Raw genomic sequence first — 25,507 nt, 5'->3', positions numbered from 1 at the left:
ACATGCCTTTCCTAGCTTAGGGAAGTTAATTTTCAAATGTGCTTCGGCTATCTAAGGTGCAAAGCGGTGGCTAGGGGAATGCGTGGCTGGAATCTGCATGCTGATAAGAGAAGGCTGATGTACTTACAGTGACAGAGGGCAGGCTGCGGGAGAAAAGCTGTTTGTGTTAGCCTGCGAGTTACCCAGGGCTGCAGTGAGAGCAGAAGGGAGGAGTGGGAGTGCCAGTCTGCGTACACCTTCACCGCGTCTCATTACATCTGCCAGCCTCTCTCTCCCTCTCTCTTTCATTTCCACATTCCCTTTGTTCCTGAAAAAAAAATCTACACGTCACATCAGAGTCCCCAGATGCAGTCTACACCAAAGAAAAAAATGAATAATTCAATCAAACTGTGCATAGTCTCTAAGGCAATAAATCTATTGCACTTAAAGAAACGAAGGGTAATTACCACCATGGAATTAGAATAAGGCCAAAGACCAGAGATGTCGCTGAATCTTCGGGTAAACTCCCCAGTCAAATAAAGTTTCATTTATTTAATCCTTTGACATCTCAAATGAAAAGTCAGGAAAAGATTTTAAACTTATTTTAGAAGGTTATTCACTTCTTTTTAAACACATTATAGAAATGGGGGAGGGGTGAGAAGGGGAGAAAAGCCTGGCGCAACTACCTTGCTCAAAAGCTCCCAAAGGCAGCAGCATAGAAAGAGTACAGACACCAACCAAGCCAATGTGTGTCCGTGGAGCCTGTCCAGGGTCCATTTCTCTCCCACTCCACCCTCCTCCACTCCCCTCTAATCAGAGGAGGATCGCCCTCCACTCTCACACGCCACCGCAGCTTTGCAGGAGGGCAGCTGGAATCTGAGAACCTTACCTGCTGCACGGAGACCTAAGAGAACTCGCGCTTCCCTGCCACCAACACCCCATGCCATTCCTATGCACCCCTCCAAAGTCCCATTTACTTCTAAGAGAAACTGTAAACGGGATTGCCCCCACCCCACCCCCAACCCCACGATTGAATGGAAGCTCTGTACTGTACCGACTTCTGGATATGCCCTGGATTGAGTTTAGGGAATGTCTGGAAAGAAAGGGGGGGGGGGGAGGGAGGGCACCTCGAGCCTTGTCCAAGTTAGTCTGAAGGCGGTATTAGGCAGGAAAGCGCCCACAGGAGAAACAGCTGGGATGCAGACCGACTATGGAAATCTCAGTTCTAGGAACCGTGTCCTTTCGTCCCAAAGGTAAGATTGAATGACTGTCGCACGTTTATTCTTTTGCTGTCTGTGTCTCTTCCCCACCCCAAACTACCTCTACTACTCGGATCTGCCACCATGCACCCGAGAGAAGGGCACAAGCACAGCGAAGGGCTTTATTTTCCAGGTCTCTCTACTCATAAATCGTGGGTGTCACTAAAACAAGATTAGCAAATCTACCGCTGGTAACAGCGACCAGAACCTCTGTCCCTCTGCCAGTTGCTCACTAATGGAAGCATCTCGGGCTGCACATCGGTCCCGAAGCCACAGCCCGTCGGGTCGCTGGGCCTGCGGGCTCAGGTGACACAGGGAGGCTCTCGGCGTCCCAAATGGGTTCGGTCACGGGTTTCCACCCCATCACCACTTTCCGTTGCCTACGCGCTCGAGCGTGGTGTGTGTGTGTGTGTGTGTGTGTGTGTGCGTGTGTGTTACACACACACACCGCGCGCGCGCGCGCGAACACACACACACACTTTTGACATTCTGGCCGAACTCCTCATCTAAACTGAGGTTCCCTTTAGCAGTCAATTCAGCCCTCCCGAGAGCAGCAGGGAAACTAGGATACGTGGATGAACCGCTAGGGTGCCAACCGTCCGGTTTGGCCGAGCTTTGTTTATGTGCCTAAGTCGCCACCTTGAGGTCGAGCGGAAGACTGCGCGCAGCTCAGGACTTTGGAGGCCCACCAGGCTGACACTGGCCCAGGAGCCTTGGCGACCTCCTGGGACTGGTTGAAAAAGAAGCAAAGACTGGTCGCCCTGCGGGCAAAGGAGCTCCAGAAACAGGGCCTGTTTTCTGGGACCCGAGCTGAAAAGAGCGACGGGTTGAAACTACAAACTAGCTGAATCCAACAGTCATGAATCCTGCAAAGAACGCATTCTCCTAGCAGAGTACAAAGCTCGGGTCAAACAGTCTGCAGCTCTAAGGAGGGTGCTGCGTTTTGGAAACTTGAAGCACTAACTCCCAGGGCAGTGGTAGAGGGTAAGGGGCAGCTTCGATGAGACACAGTGTCCGCTTCTGTCCTGGACAAGGGCCGAGCGTTCTTCTGAAGTGACCTTAGTTCTGCGAAGAAGACTCTGCATTGCCTGGGGCTCATTTCTCCCTTCTCTCCAGAAGACAAAGGGATTCAGGGATGCGGCTAGACCCAAGGTCACAAGTCCAGGTCTCTGAGATGAGAACTGGGGGCAGCAGAGGGACATTCAGGCAGCCCAGCTGCCTGATGGTAGAGCTAGGCACTTCAGCTCAGTAGTCACCCATTTCTCAGGAAATCTGTCCTTTTGAAAGTTGAACAATGGATTTGGTAAAATAATAATAATAATAATAATAATAATAATAATAATAATAATAATTGTTATAAACTATATATCTTTTTCCTTTTTCCCATCCCTGCCTTTATTAAATCCTTTGTGTGTGTGTGTGTGTGTGCACAATTCTTCCTATATTTTGCCTTATGCTATAAAGATACCAAGCTTAAGAACCCCCTAGCTAAATCCTGGAATAACATAATTGTGGTTTTTCTTTGTTATTCCTGGACACTGCCTCCACGACTTGGAGACTTCTACAAGTTCACACCACACCAAAGGCCATCCTCAGTGAACTGTGCCCCATCAATGCCTCCATCGTTTTCCCTGCTACTTGAGTGCATAGATATTGTTTAAATACTGTTTTACCAAAAAAAAAAAAAGCAGAATTCTCTTTATTTCAAGGGAAAGGACACACTTGGGCACTACTTGGGTTACATGAAAGCCAAATCAGCCCTGGCTGACTCCAACTGGTGCATTTCAGAATTTTGGTTAGCAAATAAATAAATAATAAAATAAATTTTAAAAATAGAACCACAGTTCTATATGGTGCTAATGGGCAACAGGAAATGTCTTTTCAAAGGAGAGAAGCAACAGGCCCTTAAGCTAGACACCATTCCCCTGTTTTATGCCACCAACTAGCAAATTAACATTGGATCACTCCTTCACTCATGTGGAAAGCTAAGTGTTAGTGAATATAGTACTGAATTTTCCCAGGGAATCCCAATTATAGAAACACCTGTGCTAAGTAATGCTATTCTAATCCACTATAAAAACCTTAAGTATGTAATAGCCCTCACATCATCTCATTTCTTAGACACAGTGGGGTGGGCTAAACTCATGGAAGAACATTAGACTTCTACAATGTCTCCAGAGCCTTAACTCACAGGAGTCTTGGTTCTGCCATACTTAATGCTGGCTGTTTATTTTATCCTAAGTGGAAGGAATATACATTGATGTCTAACACAACCAGCAGACAGTAAACTTGGGTTGAAACATCTTTAAAGAGAAATCCAGTGGCTACAAAACTGGAACACACATCATATGGGCAGTGAGAGGCCAATTCCATGATTTTTAAACAAACAAACAAAAAATCCTAAGAATATAAGTCAGTATTCAGTCTATATGTTCCACTTTATTATATATTAATGGCAAAATATAATGAAATAAATCACCACAAATAAAGACTATGATGATATGGTAGGAACGCATTGTAAAGTGTAAAATTCTAATGATCTCAAAAACAATTCTTGTCAGCCATTTTTTAAATGCCAAATCTAATTTTTTTGAAATATTATCTCAAAAATACATAATTAACATAAATAAATATACATAAAATTAAGGAATTATTGTTGTATTACTTTTATTGCTTCAGGCTACCAAAACTAATGCCACTGAAACATTGAGAAGAAAAAAATTATAAGCCATCCAAATGTTTTTCTTACAATGCTACAAAGAATTTGAGAAATCTTTTCTAGCTAAAAGTGATCTAGATAATTACATAGAAAAGCATGAATATCACAAAAAAAAACAGAAATGAAAAATATGATGAAGAGTTATAGGATAATTCATCCTAGAAGTAAACTTTACTCACTAAAATTCTAAGTACTCCTCATGATAACATTCTTCTGATATCTTTTAAGCATTAGGTAATATTGCTAAAGCATTCACATTCTTTTATATGTGCTTCTCTCTGTCTAAAGAAACACTCCCCAAATCTGAGGGTTGCCATTCATAAAGATGATGTCATTATACATTTTAGTCACAGTGGAAAGATTTGATAAATCAGTATTAGGTTCATTGTGATACCTTGTAAAAGACAAGCCAAAAATAAGTAAATAGAATGCTGTAATACAGGTCACCAATAAATATCAAACAAAAAATGATAATTTGGTAATATTACCAGTCTTCAAAAATTTGATAATTTATCTCAGAAATTCTGTTTTATACATTGCTATGTGTTAGTGTTGTGTTTTTAAAACTGAACTTGACTAAATTCTCTAATTTAAAATTTTTTTACTTAAAAATCTTTCTTCTCAAATCCCAGATTGCCATTGTGAAAATTTCTAAATACAGGATTTCTGATGTATGTGTTTTTAAATATCACAATTATATTGAAGTCTTATTCACACTTAAATATATTCAGTGTTTAATGTATGCAAGTAAATAATTAAAAGTATGTAAACTAAGGATTTACCTTTTGTGCTTTTATGATTTAATAAATAAAAATAGTTTTTTAAACTATTGCATATATACTAAAAATTAAATTTTATTTAAAATGCCAGCAGAAATATCATGTTCAGTATTTGATAATTCCACATGATGTTATTTCATTTTATCTGGAATATACTATTTAAATTACCTCAGTTATTTTACTAATCAATAAATTATATACATTTCTAAAAGTAGTTTTCTGACTTATCAAATGATATACCTTAAAAAAAGCTGTTTAAGAGAATATGTAGTTATGATATAATTCTAAGTAACATATTTTACTTTTAAATCAGTTCTAAAAGAAACCTCAAATTGTATCTTAAATCAAAGTGCTCAATATAATTGCTATGCAAAATTATTCCATAACTTGCTTAGTTTTATGTCTTGTGTACATATAATAAAATAGAGATACTTACTTTCTAAAATCAATTAAACAAATGAAAGCTAAAAAAGAATTCAGTGTTCCCAAGTATCTGGATGTCTGCTATTATTTAAATAATTCATCAGACTTTTTCAACTTTCTGAAGTTTTTATTAGGATCTTTTGCATTATATTTGAGTATATTATCCTTCAATTGAGGGGAGAAAGACAACAATACTGAGAGTTTGCCACAATGACTATCCTCATGTTCATTAATGTTATTTCATTTTATCTGGAATATACTATTTAAATTACCTCAGTTATTTAAATTACCTCATGTTCATTAATGTCTATGAAAATAATATGAAAAGCTTTACTTACACTTAAAGTTCTAGTATAGTAGGTGTCTGAGAAAAATATTTAAACTCAAGAGCTCAATATAAATACCTCTTTTAATTGTATACAATATGTTATCAACCTACTTTCAAAGTTGATGAAGTTTAGTACTAAAATGAATATTAAGCAAATAAGTGTTAACTGTGTTCACTAGAATTAGCATATTTCAGATTATAGTTTATAAATTTTTAAGAACATCAGCATCATGATATGGTTGTCATAGAAACTGCAACAATATGTCATTTCAATTAATTTTATATGCAGTGATAAGGCCTAGTTCTACAGCACTCCAATACAAGTTTGAAAGCAAAAACTAAAAGCAAATATAAATAGTGAATAGTGAGTTCCCAATTTCTACCAGCTTAGAAACTAATAAAGTACAAGAAAAAATGAAAATGCATTCTAATTGCACAGTAAGATCTCAATTTAATAAAGGTTGTAAAATGTTTTTAAATTAGTACATTCTGAAAAAAAAAGTTTTAACTAACAATTCTTCTCTTAATATTCCTTATTTTTGTTACTTAGGTCTATTTATAGGCAACAAAAATTATTATTTATTACATATTACTTAATTATTAAATTGTGGATGCTCTTTCTGTTCTCAAGAGATAGATACATTTACTTTAACATTAAAAATTCAGGAAAACTAGACCAAATTTTAATATTTTTAAAGTAGTTATTGCAACAGATCCTTCTCGTTTAGAAGGAAGTCACACTGTATTATTGCAAAAGTTTTCTTAGTATATCATTGCCAGAGAGATTCTGTTGACATTAATGGCTCAGTTATTGGAACAGAAAAACCCTATGAAAATAAAGCATATTTCCAAAAGAATAATTATGTCAGGAGATCTGAAGCTCTAACTTAATCTTTCCTTTGGCTATCAAATACCTTTTCCTTATATTTTTATTATTACATACTTAAATATGGAATATGCCCAAGAAAACTCTAAAAATGATTTGAAAATGCACATTGCATTTAACTCTATATCATTTATCTTTTCTGTAAAATATAACCAGTTACTAAAAACTTTAATTAATACAAAGCAATGTCCTCAAATATCTATAAAAATATCATAATATAAAATGAATGAAAGACAGGATTTTTTTAAGAAGCCTAAAGGAATTATCTAAAAAAGAAAATTTAGTATATACAACTTATTCTTGATAGAATTAGGAGAATTCCAAAGAAGCATTTAAGTCCCCAGTTTTCCTGACAATTAACAATGAAAAACAGATGTTTACAAAGCTGTTTCTTATGCTGTCTTAAAAGACTATAAAAGATGGTTTGTGGATAGTAAGAAGGAAGAGCCAAATAACTGCTTGCCGGGTGTATATTTAAAAAGCATTTTCATTGGCTCAGTTATTGTTAATAGTGAAAGAAAACACTTTGTGCTGCACATACTGTATAACTGTGACTATAGAAAACTGCCATCATAAAGTCCTCAAAAACTCTTAAGATGTAATTTACAAAGATAATAATAACACAGAATTATTTCACTTCTCTGAATGCTACACATTTGCATACCAGGACTGTGTACAATATACTCATAATGCACATTCATAATAACAAGGACTTCTTAACATTATAACTACAACATAAGATCTGTGCATTACACAATCTTACCAAGTTTTACTTTTTGGTGTTAAAGTGTTAGTCTCAGTAAGCCAGGTGGTAGCTGTTTACAAAACTGAAGACCACATTATCTACTGCATCACCACCGTATAATGATAAAACTGAAAATTATTGACCTTGCAAAACTAGAACAGTATTACCTAAAATTATATTGTAAGATGTCAAAAGAATATTTTTAAAGTTAATATGTGATAATCATTGGCCTATCTTGACAAAAAAACTTTAAAAATAAGTGATGTTTAATTGTTTAATATTATTTATTGAACTAGCATCATGCTAGATCCTTTTTAAAATATTTGGGTATTTTTATTTACTTAAAATAAGTTCTTACTGTTGTTTTTGTTACTAGGGATTGAACACAGGGGCACTTTATCGCTGAGTCAACCCTTTTTTCAAATGTACTAATTAATTTATTCAGATTATTTTGAGACAGAGTCTTGCTAAGGTGCTTAGGGCCTCACTAGATTTTAGAGGTTGGCTTCAAACTTGTAATCCTCTTGCCTCAGCCTCCTGGGTCACTAGGATTTCAAGCACGTATCACCACATCTGGCAAAATAAACCATAATAATGACCATGCTTCATGAAGCATTTATCTCCTGCCTACAGATTAGGAATTGTGTATGTGATATACACTACAAATAGCGAAATTAATTATAATTCTGATTATTGTCTATGGTCTCTCTTATTTTTATGCAGTCAGGAATAAATATATCCTAACACATAATAGAAATGTAGTATTTCTGTTGCCCAGATGAGTTATTTTCTAAATTTACTTATGATACTTTCTATATTAATCACAATGGAAAAGATATTCTGAAACAAATGGAGGAGAACAAGTAAGTAAGAAGTACAATAAGTAACAGTACCTGGATTAACAAACAGAAAAAAATCAAATTAGGAAAAAGTCCTTAATTACTAAAACATTTATATTTTAAAATTAAATTTTTGTTTAAATAGAAAAATGTAACAGAATATAATTATTTGTCCTTACAATCATATTAATATTCATTAATCCATAGGTATTTATTTTTATGCATATTATTATTGAAATTGAATGTATTTACTTTGAAGTTTCAGTTATTTCCCAAATTAAGTATGAAATACATTCATGTATTTAACGTCATTCACTTAAAAGAGATTTTAAAATGTAAGTTGATTATTTACACGAACATTATAATTTATATTAAGATCGTTATAATTAAAAATAGGAAACAGGCAAACTCTTTTAAACCAGCAATATTTTGATCCTTGGTATTATTTTGTTAGCTAAAAGACTATTGAGGTCACCAACAGACTTCTATTACTCTACAGTTCATGTTTTAATATACAACAGGGAGAATTTTGTAAAACTACTTTATTTATTTATTTATTTATTTATTTATTGGTACCAGGGATTGAACCCAGGGCAAGGGCGCTTAACCACTGAGCCACAACCCCAATACTTTTTTTTATTTTTTATTTTGAGACAGGGTCTTAGGGCCTTGCCCAGTTGCTTAGGGCCTTGCCCAGTTGCTTAGGGCCTTACCCAGTTGCTACAGTGGGCTTTGAACTTGCAATTCTCCTGCCTCAGCCTCCCAAACACTAGGATTATAGGTATGCACCACCATACCCAACTTGGTTTTCAAAATCAGCATTAAGATAATACAACAGACACTAAGATAATACAGACATTAAGATAATACAACAGACACTAGTAAGGCAGTATGTAAAAACGTGGATGTGTAACCGATATGATTCTGCAATCTGTATACGGGGTAAAAATGGGAGTTCATAACCCACTTGAATCAAATGTATGAAATATGATATGTCAAGAGCTATGTAATGTTTTGAACAAATAATAATTTAAAAAATAAAATAAATAAAAACTGAAAGAAACTAAAAAATAAATAAATAAAATTGTGATTGGTGCAACCGAAAAAAAAAAGATAATTAAGAACAATTTATCCAGCTACATCAAAATGTGTAAAGTATGGGTGCTAAAATCTAAGAATAGGAAAAAGAATCACTGTATATGAATTCCATGAGCATACCGTCTACAATCATCACAAGTCATTTCAATATACGCATTGAAAGATGCATCAGATATATTTAAAGGAAGGGTCATCAAGTGTTACAGGAGGCAAATACAACCTAGAAATAGTGGGAATAAAAACCCAACTTTCCTGAACTATAAGGTTGTGTACATAAAGATAAGCTAGAGTTTTAGATTATCTTAATAATTATAGTTTTATACTACACATCATAGACACTGTCCTAAACAAGAGACCAGAATATAGTTTAATAAATAAGCTTTTAAAATAATTCATACAGATCATTCAACTGCAGAATTTTTTTAAGATGACCATTTGCAGTGACCTGTAACACATCTATTAATAACTCTGCATCTGTATCACTCCCACTTCCTCACTACTGCTTCTTCATTTACTGTTGAGAAAATAAAAGCATTTCCTTATAGCAGACATCCCAAGAATGCCTAACACAAAGATTCCCATGAAATTCAATCAGAAAGAGATACAGGAATCTTGAAGTGTTTGTTTGGGGGTTTTTTTATTTGTTATTTGTTATGATTAGTTATATATGATAGCAGAATGCATTTCAATTCATTGTACACAAATGGAGTAAAACTTTTCATTTCTCTGATTGTACACGATGTAGCGTCCCACCACATGTACAGTCATACATGTATCTAGGGCAATAATAATCATCTCCCATTTTCCTACCCTCATGTACCACCTCCCAATAGCACCATGCAAAGAACAAGCCTTTACCACATGGTTCACATAAAAATCCAAACTCTAGTAACCCCCACAATTCCTTGTTTAAAAAAAACCAAAAAACTGTGTGTGTGTGTGTGTGTGTGTATCCATCCAGTTGATTCTACTTCTCTGGAGAACCTTGACCTAATATTGAAATTCAGTCTTTCAACTCAAATTTCAGACTGACTGCTCTCTCTTCTACATAACAGACATCCTGGCATTTCCTTTTTCTTGCTTTACTTAACCCATTTTCTTGGAGCACATTCTCTAATAACTTCTTTGGAAAAATGAATATATGAGGAATAAATTTCAGGTTTTGTATATCTGAAAATTTAGCTATCTATACAGATATTCAATAGATAGTTTGACTTATTATGGAATTTTAGATTAAAAAATCATCTTTCCTTAGAATTTTATGAGTGTTCTCCCATTGTATTCTAGACTTCAGTGTTGATACAAAGATATTCCTGGTCCTATATAACCTACTTCTCTTTCTCTTTCTCCCTCCCTCTCTCCAAGCTTTTGGGATTTTATTTTTACCCATGTTCTTTTAAATTTTGACAATAATGTACCTTGATATAGATTTATTTCTCACTCATAGTCCTGGGCACCTGGATGCTCTTTCAATCTAAAATCTCATGCCCTTCAGTTCTGGACACTTTTCCTGTTTTGTTTTTCTTTCCCACTTCGTTTTCTCTTTCCCTTGCCTATCTATTAATTAGATGCTATGACTTTTAAAATGAATTTTTTAATGTTAACTCTTTATTTTCCATTTCCTCTATTTAATTCTACTTTCTGGATGTTTCTGAGGAGGCTTTCTTTCTCTTATAATAAAACTAAGCTTCTTGAAGAAAAGATCTTTAGCCATTTCAAAGACATACATATATGTACATTGACTATATATGTATGTATTCTGTGTTATTTGTAGAAAAACAAAATTATGATATTTATGCTACTTTGTAATTTGCTTTCAAAACATAGCATAGGCATCTCTTCATATTTAGATCAAATTAATTCTGATAATAGCCATATATATTATGATTTCATGTACTATAAATTATTTATAGCCCTATCCCTATATGTGGGTATACAAATTATTTGCAAATTGCATTACCATAAAAATGCTGCTGAAATTGCAATGCATTCCACCGTTATATATAAATACAAATAAATAAATAAATAAATAAGGAAAAAATGCTACTGAAAGCTGGTTCCAATAGCACATACCTGTAATCCCAGTGGCTCAGGAGGCAGGATCAAGAATTCAAAGCCAGCCTCAGCAAAGGCAAGGTTCTAAGCAACTCAGTGAGACCCTGTTTCTAAATAAATACAAAATGGGGCTGGGGTTGTGGCTCAGTGGTTGAGTGCCCCTGAGTTCAATTCCCAGTACACAAAAAAATGTTACAACAAATATCCTGTATTATAGTTGCTTTTCTTGTTTTGTTTAATTTCCAAAATTGAGATTTTAGTGTATGTTTTAATTTAATAGATACTACCTGATTACTTTTTTAAAGTTGTAGCAATTCATTCTCCCATTAGCAAAATAAAAATGCATATGTCTCCTCACTGGATATTATCACTCTTTTCTGTTTCTGTCAATTTTATGACAAAGAGATTCTTACTAGTGTTTAATTTCATTTCTTCAAACATCTTTTCATACATTTGTTATCTCTTCTATAAAACATTTGTATTCTACAGCAGACACTGTCAATTGCCTATGCATTAGCCACTACTGCCTTGTTAAAAAAAAGTATTTTTCAGTATTTGGCACCAATATAATACATATGCACATCCTCAGTTCCAGTGGATAAATACTGATTAGTCTAAGATAAGTCATTCAATTCCTGCATTAGTTTATTCATTCAATAAGTACTTATTGAGTACCTACTATACGCAACAATGAGCAAAGTCTCCCCCTGTCTTCATGAAGTTTATATCCTAGAGTAGAAGATGCACAGGCCAATAAATAAATATACATCATGTTATGGGGTAATAAGAGCCAAATCAAGAAAACAAAAGGCATAAGAATAAGTTGAGAGGAACATGAAAGGGATTAGAATAGATATTGTTAATATTTTATACAAAGTTGTCAGTTTTCAGCTAGAAATCCATTGCAATAACCTCAGGTGAGAGAGATAATGGCCTGGAAGTATATAATTATTATAGAAATGAAGAAAAGTGGTCAGATTTAAGATGAATTTTGAAGAAAGAAATATCAGAATTTGCTGCTGTATTTGATATGCTGAATGAAAGAAAGAGAAGTTAAAGAAGAAACCAATAATTGGGCTGGAGTTATAGCTCAGTTGGTAGAGTACTTGCCTTGCATGCACAAGGTCCTGGGTTATAATCGACAGCACCACAAAAAAGAAAGAAAGGAAGGAAGGAAGAAAAGAAAACAGTAATTATTGCCTAAGAATCTGAAAAGTACAGTGTCCATTATTAAGATATGGAAGATTGCAAGAGGGAGAGAATATTAGCTTGTTTTTGGACATGTTAAATTTGAGATTCCTATTAACCACATAATGATGCTAAGGTATTTTGAGTCTTAAGTTGATAGAGAAATCCTGTCTAGAAATAAAAGACAGTATATAAAAGGTAAAGCCATGAGATTAGATGAGACCAGTTAGAGAGAGAGAGAAAGATAAAGAAATGAGGAGCAATAAGGACTGAGCATTGGGTATTTGCCAGGCGAGGTGGCATAGGCCTGTAATTCCAGTGACTCCAGAAGCTGAGGCAGGAGGATCACAATTTCAAGGCCCACCTTAACAACTAAGCTAGACCCTAAGCAACTGAGTGAGAGACTGTCTTAAAATAAAGGGCTGGTCTCTGGTTTCAATTCCCAGTACCCTCAAAATTAGCAGTTTTTTCGTACATTAGAAATTGTCATGACTTCTGCTGTCATGTATGACTAAAAATAAATAAATTAATTAAAAAAAAAGAAATTGTCATGACAATCTGATGGCCTCTGAATAATTTATAGGAACTTTGGACAATACGTGGGCTAAATAAAAAAAAAGTCTAGAACCTGAATAGTGCATAGTAAGCGCTTAATTATTTTTTATATTACTATTATTATTATTAATAGATTTTCTATTACATGTGCTGCAAATATTTTTCCAATGATCTTTTGTCTTTTTGTTGACTAGGCATTTTGCCATAATTATTTATTTTTATGCAGTTAAAAATATCTATAATTCCCCTTTTTTTGCTAAAGAAAGTCTCTTTCTCCCAATATTTGTAACATTTCTTCCAGTTTTTTCTAATATTTATTTATTCTACATTTTAAAATCTAATCCACCTAGAATTAGTTTTCTATTTTTGAGACTTTTTTGTTTGTTTTGGTGCTGTGGACTGAACCCAGGACCTTATGTGTACTAAACAGATGCTCTACCACTGAGCTACCCCCCCCCAGTCCCTATTTTGCATTTTTTTGTTTTGTGTATAATATGAAAATCTAGATTTCTTTTCTTTCAGAGTAACAGTGATACCAGAGCTACTTATTAAATAAACTGTCTTTTTCCCACTAAACTGGAATACCACCTTTTCCACATACATTTTGATCTACTTCTGACTTATATCAATCCACTGATCTATTTGTCTGATATTATACTAATATCATATATTGTAAAAGATAAATTTTTGTCCATAATAACTGTTCTTTCTTCTAATGTAATAGTTTTAGTTGTGTATAAAGTATTGAACCAAAGACAATATTTCCCAGACTCCCTTGTAGCAACAAAGTGTGGCTACTCATATATCACTGGTCATAAATTAGTATCATATTGCTGATATTTCCAGTCCTTTTAAGGATGAATCCCAGAAATGGCATTTTCCTGGCTCCTTTTTCTTTTCCCAAAGGATTAAGCATTCAACTCCAGAGATACAAACAATTGAGAGGATGAGAGAAGAACATTACTTGCTTTGAGATACTTACGAACTGATACATGAAAGAGACCAACACCTATCTTGTTTACACCACTGTACTTTATGGGCTCTGTTATTAGCTCTACTAAAAATGATCATATGCTTTTCAGAAGGCTATAATATCTGAGAGGCTAAGTCTGTCCTCATTATTTTTTTTTCATTTTAGATATTTATTCTTTAATCTCCTTATTTTCCCATATCTTTTTCAAAGTATGATATTGTTAGCCTTAACTTACTTTGTTTTTCATTATTTTAATTTTGTTTTATTTGTTGTTCTACATGTTCTATTAATGTCTTTTCCCCTGAGGAATGAGGTTAAAAATCTTTTTGTATGTTTGTTAGCCATGTGAGTTTTCTCTTCTAATTAATACACTTTGGTCTCTTTTCTCTTCGCATATTTTTCATACTCTTTTTCACATTTATTTGTAACAATTCATTATATATTCTGAGTACCAAAACTTCCTTTGTTATACAGGTTTCAAATTTGTAGTTCCATTTTGTGATTTGGTCTTTCAATGTACGTAAGATTTATATTTTAATTTAACAAAATTTACCAATCTTTTCCTTCATTTTTTCCGGGGGGGGGGTTGTGTCTTATTTAAGAAATCTTTCAGCTGGGCACGTTGGTGCACGCCTGTAATCCCAGCAACTCAGGAGGCTGAGGCAGGAGGATTGCGAGTTCAAAGCCAGCCTCAGCAAAAGCAAGGCACCAAGTTATTCAGTGTCTCTAAATAAAATACAAAATAGGGCTGGGGATGTAGTTCAGTGATTGAGTGCCCCTGAGTTCAATCCCCAGTACCAAGGAAGGAAGGAAGGGAGGGAGGGAGGAAGAAAGAGAGAGAGAGAGAGAGAAAGAAGGGAGGGAGGGAAGGAAGGAAGGAAGGAAGGAATCTTTCTCTAATCTTTCTTTCTTTTCAAAAGTTTCAAACTCTTGCATTTCACATTAGATCATTAGTCTACCCAGATCCTGCACTATAGTAAAAGATTATAGAAGAAAGAAAGAAAGAAATTATATAGAAAGAAAGAAAGAGAAAGGAAGGAGGGAAGGAAGGAAGAAGGAAGGAGGGAAGGAAGGAGGGAAGGAAGAAAGAAGGAAGGAAGGAGGGGAGGAAGGAAGGAGGGAAGGAAGGAAGGAAGAAAAGAAGGAAGGAGGGAGGGAAGGAAGGAAGGAAGGAAGGAAGGAAGGAAGGAAGGAAGGAAGGAAGGAAGGAAGGAAGGAATCTTTCTCTAATCTGATGTCATAAAGACATCCTTACGTTTTTTTCAAAAATTTCAAACTCTTGCATTTCACATTAGATCATTAGTCTACCCAGATCCTGAACTATAGTAAAAGATTATAGCAATCTAATTTTTGTTTTTTCTTGCATATATAATCAACTATCCCCCTACCTTTTATTGATATATTGTTCTTTTACCAATGACTTTCAATGCCACCTCTGTCTATATCAAGTTTCCATGCCTTTATTTGTCTGTTTCTTGGATTTCTATTCTGTTCTATTAATTTATTTGAAAAACCACTTAATCCCACTCTGCTATCTATCTATCTATGTGTATATATATATATATATATATATATATATATATATATCCATTTTATTCTTATTATAAATGCATAGAGTATGTGGTCTTGCATCTACCTTGGTTTACTTAACAAAATGTTTTTGAAATTCATCCATATTATTGTACATTTCAGTAAAAGATGCATTTTTAATATTGAGTAGCATTCCATTCTATGTATTTATGACTATTCAGCCTCCACTGATGAATATTTTGTTTCTAGTTTTGGATAGTATGAATAAAGCTGCTATTAACATTTTTGTACAAATATTTTCTGAACATGTGTTTCTATATTCCTTGGGTAAAAATCTAAGAGTAAAATTGCTGGATTTTGGTTGGCCTATGTTCGATTTTATAAGACTTGCCAACATAGTTTCCAAAATGGCCATATATTTCATATCCCCACTTAGCAATGTCTGAGAATTTTTATTGTTTTAACTCCTTACCAACATTTTGTATTGTCAGTTTTATTTGGTTGTTTTCTTGTTTTAAGATTAGCAATTCTAGAGAACGTGTTATGATTTTAGTTTAAAATCTTCAGATGAATAATGATGTTGAATAATTCTTGTGTACATTTATTGGCCATTTGTGTATAATTCTTTGCAAGATACTTATTCAAGTTGTCTGAACCATTTTTGTAGAAAATGAATTGTTTGTCTAATTTCATTGAGTTGAAGAAACTGCTTATATATTCTGAATTCAAGTCCTTTATCAGATAAAAAAATATTTTTGCAAATATTTTCTCCATGGCTATGACAACCATACCACCACGATTTATTCTCTTAACAATGTTTTTTGATGAGTAGAAGTTTTTAAGAATTTCATATGGTTAATTTTTCCTTTCTAATCACTGTTTTCTGGGTCCTGGCTAATTTTTTTTCATTATTTTTATTGATGTTGTAATGTTATAAAGGTATCCTTCTATGTTTTCATCTAGATGTTTTATAGTTTCTGCTTTTACATGTAAGTCCATGATCACCTTAATTTTTGTATACAGCGTGAAATAATAAAAAATATAATATATATCACTGTCTCCAGTTCCTGACACATAGCCCCCAAAACTCTTATAATTTTCTAAGTGATAGGGGTGCTTAAAATCTCTTTTTGTTCTAATATTTGGTCTTTAACAATTAGATTAGTTCCTAAACCCCTTGAAATTTCCTGGGTGACAGGAGCATCTTTTGTTCTAAGGTGACCTGAGGTGACTCTTGATGGGTTTCTTGGATGGAGCTGGTCAGAGAAATCAAGCCATGATTAGAAGCTTGTAACTTTCAGTCCCATCCCCCATCTTCCAGCAACAAGAGAGGAGAGAGATTGAATTAATAATCAACCATGTGTATGTGATGGAGCCGCCATAAGAATCCTTAAGAGACAAGAAGGTTGATAAACACATGGAGGTACTGTGAGAACAGCAGTCTGGAGAAGACTTGGAAGCTCCATACCTCTTCCAACATATCTTGCCCTATGTACTTCTTATATCTGGCTGTTTCCAAGTTGTACCAGTTTATAATGAACTAGTAACCTAGTAATTAAACTGTTTTCCTGGGTTCTGTGAAACATTCTAGCAAATTGGCAAACCCAGGGAAGAGGTCATGGGAACCTCTGAGTTACGGCCAGTTGGCCAGAAGCATAGGTTACACCTGGACTTAGAATTGGCATCTCAAATTGGAGCAGTCCTGTGGGATTGAATCTTTACCCTGTAGAATCTGATACTATCCCAAAATAAATCCCATTGAAACTAAGTTAAATGGTAGGATATCCAGCCAATATCTACAGAGAAGTGGAGAAATGCTTGAAGTGAGAAGAAAACTCAGACATTTGATGACAGAGTTTAGTATTTAAAATAGTAGTAAAATAAGTAGAAGAAATAGGAGTTTTATTTTCTTTTTAAAAAAATATTTTTAATTGTAGGTAGACACAAAACCTTTATTTTTATTTATTTATTTTTATGTGGTGCTGAGGATCAAACCCAGTGCCTCACTTATGCTAGGCGAGCACTGTACCCCTGAGCCACAACCCCAGCCCCAGGAATTTTACTTTCAATGGGTAAGTTCTTTTTTTTGCATATAGATAATTCAGATATCAATTCTGATATTAGTTTTTTTTCTAATTAGTCATTTTAAAATTCTCAGCAAAGTTTTTGTAGAGGTCTCTCAATGTAGAGGTCTTACTGAGTTTAGATTTGCTTTCTGGTACTGACTTGTTCATTTTCCTGGAAAGATTATACTACATAGATTTCCATTCTTTTTTATTCTCTAAAACTGTTTAACGTCAGAATTAATGCCACTTCTAGTACAGAGAAGTAAGCACCTGCAATGGTCAGTTTAAGGATATCAACTTGACTGGACAAAAAGATGCTTAAAGAATTGGAAAACCGTAGCTGTGGCTGTGGCTCAGCGGTAGCACACTTACCTGGTATGTGTAAGGAACTGGGTTCAATTCTCCACCATATAAATAAATAAAATAAAGGTCTATCAAAAAAAAGTCTATCTTTAAAAAAAAAGAATTGGAAAACCATTACTTCTAGGTGAATTTGTGAGGGTTTTTCCAGAGAAGAGTTGCATGCAAGCCTGCAAACTAAGTGAGGAAGACTTTACTCTGAATGTAGGCAGGCACCATCCAATTGTCTGGGGCTAGATAGAACAGGAAAATGAATGCCTGTTCCCTCCAGATTGGGTACATTTTGAGCAGCTATTTCTGTGGATATCAGACTCCAGTTTCCTCAGACTTTGGACTCTGCAACTTGTACCAGCAGAACTCTGGGGTCCTCAGTCTTTTGGCCTTGAATAGGAAGCCTTCCTAATTCTGAGCCTTCCAGCTTCTTGAACCAAGCAATACTATCAGCTTGCAGATGGCCATCATGGAACTTTTCATCCTCTGTGGGCATATGAGCCAATTTAATAAAGTCTTTCATAAATTATATTATCCCCTCATATATTACATTAGTTCTGTTTCCCTGGAGAACCCTGACAAATATAGCTACTTACAAGACTCTCTCACAGAAAACAATAAATTCTGATAAAATGCAAAAAACAACTGAGAGTTCTGGAAAATAAACAAAAGAAAATAGAGTTGAAACCTGAAAAAAATTACTGACAGAGGGTGGGTTTCCCATTTTGTATGGCTTTGTCTTGAGGGCAGCCACAGTCTCAGAGTAGCATATAACAGCTATGACTACAATAGAAAGTCTAGTTTCTTTCCAGATGGAAGAAACAGGAGAAGGATCCAAGGTAACCAGAGCCACCAGAGAGAAGGGGGAAATCCCAAAGGACAGAGCTAGGGAACAGAAACTCCAGATTCTTTATATAACCCTTTTCTAAATCTCTGACATGTATGTAGCAAACTGAAATCAGTTTTCTAATCTGAGACGTGACCTATGTTGCCAATCACAGGCAAGGAAGAGTTTCAGTTTGGATCTAACCAAGTTAACTGCCTGATAAAGCTAAAACATCAGCTTTAATTTGGAGGACTATAAGAGAATCCAGAGGCTGTATGACATATCACAATGATCAGATTCAATCTATAATTACTTGACATGAAGAATCAGGAAAATGCAATTCATTTTTAAGAGAAAAGATGATCAACAAAAACTAATCCCCAAAAGAACCAGATGTTGAAATTATCAGACAAGAACTTTAAGGTATTTATTATAAATATGCTAAGTGAAAAAAATAAAAATATATTCATAACCAAGAAAAAATTAGGAGTGAAAAATTAAAATCTGAAATAAAACTCACTGTATAGAATTACTTAAATGCAGACAACAAAGGAAAGAGATTGTGAATTTAAAGACAGATAATTAAAATTATCTGCTCTGAAAAAAAATAGAAGAAAAATTGGAAACAAAAACCTAATGCCTCACAAATTTGTATGACAATATCAAAAGATGCAGCCTAAGAGTTGGAATCTCAGAAAGAGGGGAAAGAATGAATGGGGAAACAAAACTATCTAAAGAAATAATGATAAATTTGGTGACAGAATAGAAATTATATTTTTCTCATCTACAAAATTATCTGAGCTTATGGGGCTGAGGCTGTGGCTCAGCGCACTTGTCTGGCATGTGTGAGGCACTGGGTTCAACTCTCAGCACCACGTATAAATAAATAAAATAAAGGTCTATCAACAACTAAAAAATATTTTTTTAAAAAATTATCTGAGCTTAAACTTAATTTATTATATTATTTGGATTTAGTTTATTGGTTTTTAATTTTTATTTAAATCAATTAGCTTAATGATTTACTATATTGTTCTTTTTCAATGATTTGTTCACTTTCATTTTTCTAGAAATTTTCTATTTCATCTAACATTTCAAATTAGTTTTTTAAAAATATTTGTTTTAGTTGTAAGGGTACACAATAAACTTTATTTTTTTTTTAATGTGGTGCCTAGGATTGAACCCAGAGCCTCACGTGTGTTAGGCAAGAGCTTTTCTACTGAGCCACAATCCCAGCCCCTCAAATTAGTTTTAATTATCCCTAGTGATATTAAAAGTTCCAATTTCATCTTCCCTAGTGATATTAAAAGTTCCAATTTCACCTGTCATGATGTCCCATTTTCCTTTTGTAATATTTAGTGTGTCCTTATTCTATCTGTTGATTAGTCTTACTAGAAGTGATCTGTTTTTTTTTTTTCAAGAAAAAGGGTTTTTTGTTTTTTTTTTTAGAGAGAGAGAGAATTTTTTTAATATTTATTTTTCAGTTTTCGGTGGACACAACATCTTTATTTTATGTGGTGCTGAGGATTGAACCCAGCGCCCTGCGCATGCCAGGCGAGTGCGTTACCGCTTGAGCAACATCCCCAGCTCAAGTTTTTGTTTTCTTGATCTCTATTGTTTCTTTCCTTATTTTTATTTCTTCATAATTTTTATTATTTTTTCTTTTCTATTTCTTTAATTAGTTTCTTTAATTACTCTATTACTCTTATTCCAGATTCTTTAGCCAATACTTATTTATTTTTAATATTTTTAAATACATGTATTAAACCATAAATTTACTCCTCCCCCCTAAAAGGTGCATTAGCTTGATCCCAGAAATACTGAATATGGATTACAGCAAATGAAATAACTACCAACAAAGAGAATCCAAGACACAATAGATTAAATAAGATACTTGTTATGGTTTGAATCTGTAATGTTCCCCAAAGTTTCATATGTTGAAGCCTTGGTCCACAATGCAGCAATGTTCAGAGGTAGGGCTTTGGGGAAATGATTGGATAATGAGGAGCATCAGTGGATTAATCTACATTGATAATGAACGGACTACTGGGAGGTGGTAGAAACTATGGGTGGTGGGGCATGATTGGAGACAGATGGTCATTGGGGGTGTGTCCTGAAAGGTTATTTCTTATCCCCAGCCTCATCTTTTCTCTGCTTCACAGATGTCATGAGCTGCATAGCCTTCCATTGCCATGATGTTCTTGCTTGCTTCAGGTCCAAAGCAATGGAGCCAGACAGCCATGGACCAAAACCTCTGAAATCATGAGTCAAAATAAATCTTTCCTCCTTTAAGTTGTTTATGTCAACTATTTGGGTCAGAGAAATGAAAAACTGACTAACACAATACTTTATTTACTTCTTACCTAAGAAGCAGTGTAGGCATTTCAAGTTCACAGATATCTCTGGGTCCTAAGCTGTCATCCTCAATGTCTCTCAAGGTCACTTTAGTTTCCATCAATCCTACAAACAGAAAGGTAAAGAGTGTGCAGTAAGATGTGTGTAAAGTTTTATATGCCAGGCCTGGAAACAAGAGTATCACTTATAGTCATATTCTTTTGATGTGAATCTTCAGTCATATGGCCACACTTAACAACAAAGTGGGCTAAAAATTCAGTCCTTGGTTAAGAAACCCTGGTATATCCCGGTTACAATAAAAGGAGAGATTGTGCAGTAGTCCCAGCCACATGTATTTTCACTGATGTTCACATTTATAATTCTACTGGAATTTCATCATTATCTTGTGAATTATGGGAAAGTGCATTAATTTTTTTCAACGGTGTTTTGAGTTTTTTTAACTATTGTTGATTTGTAACTTAATTACACTGTTAATTGTCTACATAATGTTGATTCTCTGAAATTTCTGTACTAGTATGTCATCAATTGTCACAAACACTCCACATGTACTTAAAAAGAATACATAGGAAGCTGGTGATTTGCTCAGTAGTTGAGCATTTACCTAGCATGCATGAGATCCTAGGTTCAATTTGCAGTACAAAAAAAGAAAACAAGCAGGGTGCAGTGGCACATGCCTGAAATCCCAGTGTCTTGGGAATCAAGTTCAAAGCCAGCCTCGGCAAAAGTGAGGCACTAAGCACTCAGTGAGACCCTGTCTCTAAATAAAATACAAAACAGGGCTGCAGATGTGGTTCAGTGATCAAGTGCCCCTGAGTTCAATACCTGGTAGGAAGGAAGGAAGGAAGGAAGGAAGAAAGGAAGGAAGGGAGGGAGGGAGGGACATAGCTTTTTTGTTTGTTGTATATAGAAATCTATAATATCCATAGATTAAACTTGTTAATTTCTTTAATATGTTTACAAAGTTTTACCTTGGTTCACAGTATGCCTGTTCTCATTACATTGGTAAAATTATGTCACACTGTCTATAATAAAGTCAATTGGACAAGGAATTACACTCCACATTCACTTAAAAAATGCTCAATTTTATTGGTTAGAAATGAGAAAAAGTTCCATTTGTCAGTTTTGCAATCATAGATTCTCTGGATTGTTTTCCTTTCATTCTTCCTTCCAAAAATGTCATTTCCCCTTGCATTTTATCAAATGCAGCTAATAACAACCAATTCAAGACAGCAACATATTGTCATAAATCTCCTTGCACAAAATGCAAGTTCATTTGGGACATTTTCTGCCTTCTAAGTTATGGCAGGTAGTAATTCACAAGTAATATTTTTCCCAATGGTTTACCACTATAAGACATGTCCATTTTCACAGGTTCCAAAAATAGTTTTCTACCACCTGCAGCTTGTATTCAAAAGCAATGCCACATATTTTAGTTTTTTATTACAGAAACATACAACTTCTAGAATCCAATTTATGTATTAGTGTCATGGGTTGCTGTGGGGAGCCATTCTCACACGTGACTGGGCAACTCCCGGTTTGGGTCTGAGGCGCTCTGGCTAAACTGTGTCGGAGCTTTCCCGACCCTCTCCTGGTGCGAGAGCCTGTCCGTGTGGGGGTGTGACTTGACCACTGACCCTGGGGCCAATCACTGACCCTGACCTTGGAGTGCTGCCCTCCTCAACCTTCATTGGATGGAATTCTCCCCTGAATTTCTTGTTCCCCAATAAAAGGCTACTCCCTGGTGTGCTCTCTCTCTCTCTCTCCAGCTAGCCCTGAGTAATCCCTGCTGCCCTACCGGGTGGTTCAAGGTGGGAGCCAGAGGGGGAGCCATCTCGGACCTGGTCATAGAAAAAGGTAACTGAGTCTGTGTGTTTATTTCGATCTCACTAGTTAACTTTTATGCCAAGAACCTCTTTAATGAAACCAGTGCGCTGGTCGCATGGTGGAAGGTTGCATTGTCCCTCCACCAGAAAGATATGTTGAAGTGTTAACTCCCAATAAATCAGAGTGACCTTATGTAAAAATAGGGTCACTGGAGAATTAGTCTATGGAATTAGTTAAAATGATATCATAGTAGAGTAGGATGTGTCCCTAATTTCAGAAGATATGAAAACATCAGAAAATATGAAGATGGCGACACTTAGAGAAAATGTCATGTGATGACAAAGGTGGAGACTAGAGTTACACCACTCCAAGCCAGGGAATGCTAAAGATTTCTAGTAAACTAGCAGAAGCTAGTAAAAGGCAAGGAAAATTTTTTCTACAGTGCTCAGGTGAACACTGACCCAGCTAATGTAAATTTCAGACATCTGGCCACCAGAACTGTGAGACAATGAATTTCTGTTGTATTAAACCATGCAGTTTGTAGTACTTACAGTAACCCTACAAGACTAAATACAATTTGCATACATGTGTTGCCATAAAGCTGACTTTTAAAGAAAGTAACTCCAAACTCAATGGCTTATTTCTTTGTTTATTTGTTTGTGCTCCCAGATTTGTTGTGTTAGCTATGACTCTGCTGAGCTTGCTTGGGCTCAGCTTTAGACTTTAGAGCCTGTACTAATCTTCCCTACATGTCTTCATGTTCTGGCTTCCAGGATGAATGAACAGCTTCATCTGGAACCTGCATGGTGTTTTCATAACAGACAGTGAAAGCGTACAAGGTCAAGACAAGTCACACACATTTATCTCATGTGGCATGAGATACATTCCCCTACGTGCCTTTGGCAAACCCCGACATGCCTTTGGCAAAGAAAGAAACATAGGCTTCAAGTTCATGTGGAAGGGAAGTACTGGCCGAAAAGTGACTACAGGAAGGTGAGAAGGTAATTAACAGTTAATATATATTTTGTTATATCTACTTCATTTATATTTATTGAGATTACTCATGTGCTTTTAACTATTTATATCATCTAATTTTTATTTTTATCATCCTTTTATTTTTTATCCTTCTTTCATGCCTTCTTGAGATTTATATGGTTTCTATATCCTTCCCTGCTTTTTCCTCTCTGCTAATTTAGAAGCTATTGATAGTATGTCCATTTATTTAGCACTTAAATGTTAACATATAATATACTTAAATACTAACATATAATAGATAAATGTTAATTTATAACATACTTAAATTTTAACATAATAAATATTAGAAAAATATATAAAATATATTTAAATGTCATAGAAATATAAAAATATGTATAATATATATAATCATATAATTTTTCTAACATACAGAAAATATCTAAATAAATTCAACATATCTAGGTTCCTTCAACAACATGAACCTTGGCATGGTTTATTCTACATCTTCACTCTGAGCTCATCTTTCTTCTTGCCAAGAGTATACTCTTTTATAAATAGTTCTAGAGTTTGTAGATGACAAGTGATCTTCCCATTTGTGTCTCTGAAAAGTATTAAGTATTGTCATAAATCCTGAGTGACAGCATAAAATTAAAGATAAAATTCTAGATTGAGAGTTTTTTACCTCAGCATTTTAAAAAGATACCATTTCACTGTCTTATAGCATTTATTATTGCTGCTAGGAAGGCTTATATTAGTCTAAAATTAATAATATTATTTTTCTTAGTTAACATTTTTCAATTTTACCATGCTGAACCTATTTGATGGATAAACTGTGAGACAAATAACTGATCATAAGACCATGTTGAAGAATCCTTGTTCATATCAACTGATATTCTATCCAAGCCATTCTCTCTTTTCTAATAAGAAGAGGCATGCAATAATCAGAGAGAGAGATTCCTGATATAAGGTTGAAGGTTGTAATTCTGGGGATGGGAAGACAGAGGAGAGATGACAGAGGACGGAAAAGAGTCTTCCATAAAACGCAAAGATTGAGTAGAGGGTATATTCACCCTAAAGCTCATAAAGCAGTATTTATTTCTTCCAGGAACACTGATTCTGAGATTCCAGGAGACATATGATGTCTGTGTTTTAGTCAGCATTTTTGCTGCTGCAACCAAAAAACCCAACAAGAACAATTTTAGAGAAGGAAAAGTTCATCATGGGGCTCATGGTTTCAGAGGTCTCAGTCCACAGCCAGCCAGCTCCATTGCTCTGGATCAAAGGTATGGAAGAACATTATGGTAGAATAGTACAGTGGAGGAAAGCTGCTCAGGACATGGCACCAGGAAACAGAGAGAGCGAGCTTCATTCAATAAGGATAAAATATATACCCCAAAAAGTATCCTCCCAGGAACCCACCTCCTCCAGCCACACCCTACCTGCCTACAGTTACCACCCAGTTAATCTATTCATATGAATGATAACAATCTTCTTTCTATCTGTTAAATTCATTATGGAAAGTATGCTATTTTGGAAGTGTGCTATTCATTATGGAAAGTTTCTAACTATTATTATTAAATAGTTTATTTCTCTTCTTATTTTTGCTTTTTTATGTGAGACTTTGTTACTGAGAACATATGCTTTTAATTTTTTAATATTTTTTATTTGTAGTTATAGATGGACACATATCTTTATTTTATGTGGTGCTGAGGATCGAACTCAGTGCCTCACGCATGCTAGGTGAGTACTCTACCTCT

The 25,507-nt window shown here is 34.8% G+C and overlaps 1 protein-coding gene and 1 long non-coding RNA gene across 2 annotated transcripts in view; one reads left to right on the top strand and one right to left on the bottom strand.

Annotated features, from left to right (window-relative positions):
- Sox6 (SRY-box transcription factor 6) overlaps positions 1-255 on the bottom strand; it is a 612,624-nt gene extending 612,369 nt beyond the window's left edge. Inside the window, exon 1 of the mRNA XM_058576980.1 lies at positions 128-255. The gene's annotated coding sequence lies outside the window, so the exon portion shown is untranslated. The remainder of the gene's footprint in view (positions 1-127) is intronic.
- An 853-nt stretch (positions 256-1,108) lies between these two features.
- On the top strand, positions 1,109-25,189 carry LOC124088444 (uncharacterized). The gene is made up of 4 exons (XR_006850357.2): positions 1,109-1,232; positions 22,718-22,805; positions 23,549-23,776; positions 24,856-25,189. It is a non-coding gene; the product is annotated as an uncharacterized LOC124088444 (long non-coding RNA).
- Positions 25,190-25,507: the final 318 nt, after the last annotated feature.

Source organism: Marmota monax, unplaced genomic scaffold (assembly GCF_021218885.2).
Source record: "Marmota monax isolate L192 unplaced genomic scaffold, Marmota_monax_Labrador192_F-V1.1 WCK01_AAM20220418_F8-fsc00061, whole genome shotgun sequence".
Lineage (NCBI taxonomy): Eukaryota > Metazoa > Chordata > Mammalia > Rodentia > Sciuridae > Marmota > Marmota monax.
Note: the sequence above shows the minus strand (reverse complement) of the source record. Positions and strands in the feature narration are given on the sequence as shown.